Source organism: Salvelinus namaycush, chromosome 25 (genome assembly GCF_016432855.1).
Source record: "Salvelinus namaycush isolate Seneca chromosome 25, SaNama_1.0, whole genome shotgun sequence".
Lineage (NCBI taxonomy): Eukaryota > Metazoa > Chordata > Actinopteri > Salmoniformes > Salmonidae > Salvelinus > Salvelinus namaycush.
Genome location: NC_052331.1, coordinates 18,323,276 through 18,330,930, shown reverse-complemented (window position 1 = coordinate 18,330,930; position 7,655 = coordinate 18,323,276).

Here is a 7,655-nt window from a genome sequence, read left to right as displayed (position 1 = left end):
ACGAGTAGCCAGCATGTTGTCCAGCCTGATGGACATGTCCACCAGCTGATCGAAGTTGAGGGTGGTGTCTCTACAGGCCAGCTCCCGACGGACGTCCTCGCGTAGACTACAACGGTAATGGTCGATCAGGGCCCTGTCGCTCCATCCAGCGCCGGCAGCCAAGGTCCTAAACTCCAAGGCGAACTCCTGTGCACTCCTCGTCTCCTGCCTCAGATGATAGAGGAGCTCACCCGCCGCTCTGCCTTCGGATGGGTGGTCGAATACCTTCTGGAAATGGCAGATGAACTCCTCAAAATGGTCCAACGCCGCATACTCCTCTCTACGCACAGCGCTGGCCCACTCCAGGGCTTTCCCGGTGAGGCATGAGATGAGGGCGTAACTCTTCTCACGGTCAATTGGTACTGGAGAGACCGTGGCCAGATATAAGTTCAGTTTTAGGAGAAAGCCCTGGCAGCTGGCAGTATCTCCATTGTATCCCGTGGGTAGGGATAAATGGATTTTGTTATCTTCAGGAGGAGGAAAAGCGTTCGACGGAAATACCGGTTGTGGTGGTAGAGGCGCTGGAAAAACTCCCTGTCTCTCCAAGCGATCCATATTCTGGACAATGCGATCCATGGCAGCGCTCACACTGTCAATCTCCTCCGCTTGTTCCATGACGCGTTCCTCTAGCTCCATGAACGAAGTGTCTCCTCCTGCTGACTTCATAGCAAGGGTCAGGGATTCTGTCAGAGCCGTGTGTATAGGTGGCAGGGAAGTCAGGCGCAGGAGAGTTAAACTGAGTGTAAATGGAGACTTTTAATAAATGTCCACTTAACAATGCTCCAAACACGAAAATGTACATACATAAAATAAACATGGGTACGAGGACCCGTCGCGCACCTATACACCAATAAACAACAGTTGACATAAAACAATCCCTGACAAAGACATGAGGGGAAACAGAGGGTTAAATACACAAGAGGTAATGGATGGGATTGAAAACAGGTGTGTGGGAAGACAAGACAAAAGCAATGGAAAATGAAAAATGGATCGATGATGGCTAGAAGACCGGTGACGTCGACCGCCGAACACCGCCCGAACAAGGAGAGGCAACGACTTCGGCAGAAGTCGTGACAACAGTACACAAAAATAACAACGAGGAGAAAACAAAACAGTTCTGCAAGGTGAACAGACACTAAAACAGAAGATAAACACCCACAACCAAAATGGGGAAAACAGGCTACCTAAGTATGATTCTCAATCAGAGACAATGATCGACAGCTGCCTCTGATTGAGAACCATACCAGGCCAAACACAGAAATACAATAACATAGAAAAAAGAACATAGACTACCCACCCCAACTCACGCCCTGACCAACCTAACACAAATACATAAAAAAGGAACTAAGGTCAGAACGTGACAGTATGGCTCTTTTATATGTTTTATTATTATATTGGTTGAATGATAACATTTGGAAATAACAAGTAATCGTCATATACACTACCGTTCAAAAGTTTGGGGTCATGAGAAATGTCCTTGTTTTTGAAAGAAAAGCTATTTTGTTGTCCATTAAAATAACATCAAATTGATCAGAAATGCAGTGTAGACATTGTTAATGTTGTAAATGACTATTGTAGCTGGAAACGGCAGATTTTCTATGGATTATCTACATATGCGTACAGAGGCCCATTATCAGCAACCATCACTCCTGTGTTCCAATGGCACGTTGTGTTAGCTAATCCAAGTTTATCATTTTAAAAGGCTAATTGATCATTAGAAACCCCTTTCGCAATTATGTTAGCACAGCTGAAAACTGTTGTTTTGATTAAAGAAGCAATAAAACTGGCCTTCTTTAGACTAGTTGAGTATCTGGAGCATCAGCATTTGTGGATTCAATTACAGGCTCAAAATGGCCAGAAAGAAAATGGCTTTCATCTGAAACTCGTCAGTCTATTCTTGTTCTGAGAAATGAAGGCTATTCCATGCAAGAAATTGCCAAGAAACTGAAGATCTCGTACAACACTGTGTATTACTCCCTTCACAGAACAGCGCAAACTGTCTCTGAACAGAATAGAAAGAGGAGTGGGAGGCCCCGGAGCACAACTGAGCAAGAGGACAAGTACATTAGAGTGTCTAGTTTGAGAAACAGACGCCTCACAAGTCCTCAACTGGCAGGTTCATTAAATAGTACCTGCAAAACACCAGTCTCAACGTTAACACTCAACACTTATTTTCAAATATTTGTCAACATATAACATCACATTAATGTGTGGGACGTTCACTGTATGACAAGGAACAATAGCAGGACTATTTCACTCCAGCAGCTGGCATATTCTCTCCATTCACAATTCACCTGTGGGAACATGGCGGCACAACACCCAACAACAGAAAGAGTTGGCCACCTTTAGCCGAGAAATTGTTTGTGAGAAAATTACTTCTTCCCTCAACTTGCAATTAAAACCAATAAATGAATATCTTGCAATGGTCACTTCTAACGTTTGGAAACAGCGGCCAATATGACCGAGGGGCGACTCCATGACCTGGAAACAGCACGGACTAAGCTAGAAGGGGAAATCAATCTCCTAAAAAATAAAAAAGACATGCTGGTCAGAGAACTTGAAACTGGTGTGGAAACGGTCAACCCAACTTCCTTCATGAGCAATCTTTTCCATGAACTATTTGGGCAGGAGAAGCTGTGTCCCATGTCACTGATAAACATTGCGCACCGCACAGGTCCTCTCCGCAACGGATCTCGGTGTATGATCGTACGAATACACAGTTTTGAAGTCAAACAGCAAATTGTTTGCCTCGCAGCAGAATCGGGGGCTCTGACTTATGTGAAGAAGAGGATCAGCATCTACCCAGATGGGAGAACCGAACTGCTGAAACAGAGGACGATCTACAAAGAGATGAGATCCACCAAACAATCGACCAGTCGACTAAAATGTGGTCAGCCCTACTTCATCTCATTATATGCAGTTTATATTTTACTATATCTAGACAACGTATTGGCCCCAATGGTCCAAATGTGGAATCTGTACCCATTGAACATAATCGATAAATTCAGCTTCATCTGAGGTTATTAAATTAATCTAACCTTTTCCCATTTTAAATATTTGGGAGTAGATATATTTCCTTCCTCCCATGGCCAGAAACTTTAAGAGAATGCTCAAATCAATTCAATCTGACCTGAGTAGATGGAATAATATCCCAGTTGCTTTAACTGGCAGAATATCTATTGTCAAAATTAATATATGTGACCTGTTTCAAGAAAATAAGAGTATGTTGCACGTCATTACTTCATTGAGAGGCATTTGAATGTTTTTGTATTTTAATCAAAATATGTTTTTTGCCTTCTGGAACATGTGCACTTTCATGTGCATTAATAACAAATGTGTATGTCATTTGTAGATACGAATAAAATTGTTAAATACCGAGCCTGGTTGTGTTAGCCACAGAAAAATACAGGAACCTTCCCGCTAGCCATGATTGGCTGAAATAATGGATGGGCTGGACATGCCGAGAGATGAGTTTGGATTGGTCTGCCATGTAGCTCCACTATGCAAGTAACAATTTCATTGTACCGTTTACGCCTTCTGTATCCTGTGCATGTGACAAATAACAACATGACCTGCACCAAAGTCAGATTAGGATATAGGCCAAGTTCATTTTTACTACTACTTTTTGCTACTACTTTCAACACTTTTAGTCTTGAAATCTTTGGTTGTTTACTATACTATGAATCCTTAAAGACATGGTTGGGGTTAAGGCTTAAGAGGTTGTGAACGATGTTGAATGAGTGTAGAAAAAGACAATTTCTCCAGTAGTTGTACCAAAAAATTCATAGGCCATTTTATGAAAAGTGTGTTTTTTGAAAGTTGATCAACTTTCAAAGCAGAATTATTTCCTCATAATTTCCTCAAAATGTATATTTGGCTCAAATTGAAAAACAATGTAACCGGAATCAAAATGGCATGCCCATACTCCAATATTTCACAATAAGGCCTTTGAGGGAGGCCTTTTTCACTCCGCTCAATGGTCCAAATGTGGAATCTGTACCCTTACTGATAACATGGACAGTAATGGTTTTAAAGATACATACACATTACCAAGCAACTCTTTTTTTCTATATTTACAACTTAGGTCAGCTATGCAGGTTTAGACATTTTTGCAAATTTATGAAAACACTTTAACTTTACATAAGTATTTAGACCCTTTGCTATGAGACTCGAAATTGAGCTCAGGTGCATCCTGTTTCCATTGATCGTCATTGAGGTGTTTCTACATCTTGATTGGAGTCCACCTGTGGTAAATTCAATTGATTGGACATGATTTGGAAAGACACACACCTGTCTATGTAAGGTCCCACAGTTGACAGTGCATCCCAGATCAAAAACCAAGGCATGAGGTCGAAGGAATTGTCCATAGAGTTCCGAAACAGGATTGTGTCAAGACACAGATCTGGGGAAGGGTACCAAAACATTTCTGCAGCATTGAAGGTCCCCAAGAACACAGTGGCCTCCATCATTCTTAAATGGAAGAAGTTTGGAACTACCAAGACTCTTCCTAGAGCTGGTCACCAGGAAACTGAGCAATCGGGGGAGAAGGGCCTTGGTGAGGGAGGTGACCAAGAACCCAATGGTCACTATGACAGAGTTCCTCTGTGGAGATGGGAGAAACTTCCAGAAGGACAACCATCTCTGCAACACTCTACCAATCAGGCCTTTGTGGTAGAGTGGCCACTCCTCAGTAAAAGCCACTCCTCAGAAGCCACTCCTCAGTAAAAGGCACATGAAATTCCGCTTGGAGTTTGCCAAAAGGCACCTAAAGACTCCCAGACCATGATAAACCAGATCCTCTGGTCTGATGAAACCAAGATTGAACACTTTTGCCTGAATGTCAAGTGTCACGTCTGGAGGAAACCTGGCACCATCCCTACGGTGAAGCATGGTGGTGGCAGCATCATGCTGTGGGGATGTTTTTCAGCGGCAGGGACTGGGAGACTAGAGCACGCAAGACTTCAGATCGGGTTGAAGGTTCACCTTCCATCAGGACAACGACCCGTGGTAGTGGTGGAGTAGGGGCCTGAGGGCACACAGTGTGTTGTGAAATCTGTGAATGTATTGTAAAGTTTTTAAAATTGTATAAACTGCCTTAAGTTTGCTGAACCCCAGGAAGAGTAGCTGCTGCTTTGGGAGCAGCTAATGGGGATCCATAATAAATACAAATCTCAATCATGTTTTACATATTAATCACCTCTATAAAATACAGGCACACGCTATAGGACGCCAACTAGGGCTGAAGCTCATGTGAAATATGAATATACTAATTAATAAAACCGAGGAGAGAATAGAGAGAGAGGAGGATCTCTAGAGAGACATGGTGTGTGTGTATGCAGCATCTCAGACTAATCTCATACCATCACCCTCCCATGAGAAAGACCTGACCTTGACCTTGAGTCAGATCACTAGCTCTGTCTCTGACAATAGTCCACCCCAGAGGCCAGCCACACATCCTTAACCTTCACATGCATATTTCCCTGTGGATATGAAGGATTCATGCCTCTGTCTTCAGTATGCTCCTCAGACAAAGCCAGTCTCTCCTGAGAGCTGGGAAAGGGGCACTTTTGCTGTGATATTGATAGGAGATTGGGATATCATTTATAGCAACAATCATACTGAAAATAACTTATTGTCTTACATGATAATTAACATCTTGCTAACAACATTCTGTTTGTTACAAATCAAGCAGCATCACTATTTTTATATTTTTTTACCTTTATTTAACTAGGAAAGTCAGTTAAGAACAAATTCTTATTTCGGGCTCCCGAGTGGCGCAGCGGTCTAAGACACTGCATCTCAGTGCTAGAGGTATCACTACAGACCCTGGTTTGATTCCAGGCTGTATCACAACTGTCCGTGATTGGGAGTCCCATAGGGCGGCGCACAACTGGCCCAGCGTTGTTACGGTTTGGCCGGGGTAGGATGTTATTTTACAGGCAACAGAGTGTGAATGCCATAAGACAAGGATGGGCCAGGGAAGAGGTGATCATGACCAGAATACGGGAATGATCACCTTTTTGGTGGCCCCACTGGCTCAGACTGCAAAACCTGGACAGATTTCATAAACATGGTCCATGGCCAGAGAGGAAGTCATCCATGTAGCACCACCTATCCTTAGCGCAGCACTTGTGAATGACAAATGACGGCCATTGAATGTCATGGTCCTCTCTGAATTCTAAGGCGGCCCCTATGCTCTCCTGTGATTTCATTATTTTGAACAATGCTCTATTGGCTTCTGATCTGACAATGTGCAAAACCGTCTGTGTTGTGCGCATGCGTGTGAGCGTGTTTGAATTGCACAGTTTATAGGGGGTAGTATTTAGCCGTGGGTAAGCAGTATGATTTTCACAGTCACAGTGTTCAAAGTCATCCAAGTTCAGTAGATGAATACATAAACCTCTTTCAAAGGCTTTTTACCAGCTAGCTCTCAGAGCACAACATATTCTGTCTGCATACAAATTAATGTGAGCGAGTCTGTGGCTCCAAATTGCACTAATAAAAAAGGCAATAGAATCTCTCATTTACACCAACCAACTGTCAAAAAGCTTTGAGAAACGTTCACTAAAACATAACAAGGCCTTGAAGGTGACACTAACCGGATCAACTGTTTGGAAAGGGATGTGCTAATGTATTATTTGGTTAATTTATTTAGGACCTATTCATTGTTCTTGAATCACTTACAATATATACTGTTTACACACTTGATCAATGACACTATTTTACATAACTTAACACAGATCTCTATAATGCTGACTATTTGAAGCTGCGACTTAGACACACCAGTTTTCTACCAGGATAATAAAACCCCTGCCTCTCTCCCTGCTACTTTCCGATAGCAGCACTCTGGCAATGCAAATCATCAAAGTCTAGACTCGCGCCTCCAAAGTGTCAGGCAGAGCAAACACTATAAAACTGTATCAGACAGGGATCCACACCAAGGGAGGCTATGAAAAATGTCCTACTCCATTGACATGAATTTCAGTGATTCTATCGAGGCAGCGAGTCTCTGAATAGACTTAAATGATGCCGTCTGACCTTTCCAGCGGATGTAAATTCCCTCCAAAAGCGAAGGATCCGAGATTCATTTGGGGGTTGGTAAATGAAGTAGGCTCGCTCAGGGAGGGACACATCAGGCATAAAAATAGATGCTGACGATTCAGCAGGTCCTGTGTGTGAGAGTTACTGCCGGTCTGAGGTATGGGCCAATTGAAAGAGAAAGTACGGGAGACAAAGCTGCAGTAAACATAAAACACAAAAACAAGGGGACCTGCGAGTTTGTGTGTGCTTTGGGAGTTGATAAACATGTAAAGTGCCACAATTAATATGAGCATGAATTCATTCTGCTCCCTGAAGAGAGGTCAGAGAAGAGGTACAACTCCAACAAGCAACTGTTAAACAGTTAATCAGAGCTTAGCCTTCCATTAACAATCTTAATGGAAGTTCACGAAGCCTGCTGCAATTTTGGTCTTGCCAGCGTTTGTAAAATGTCAACAGTCAATGTCAACTGTCATGCTGAAATACAATGAACATTTTCCATGAACAATTTGATTGGGTCATAAAGTAACTACACACACTAAATGCCTATTCATCCATGGATCCATCCAACTTTAATA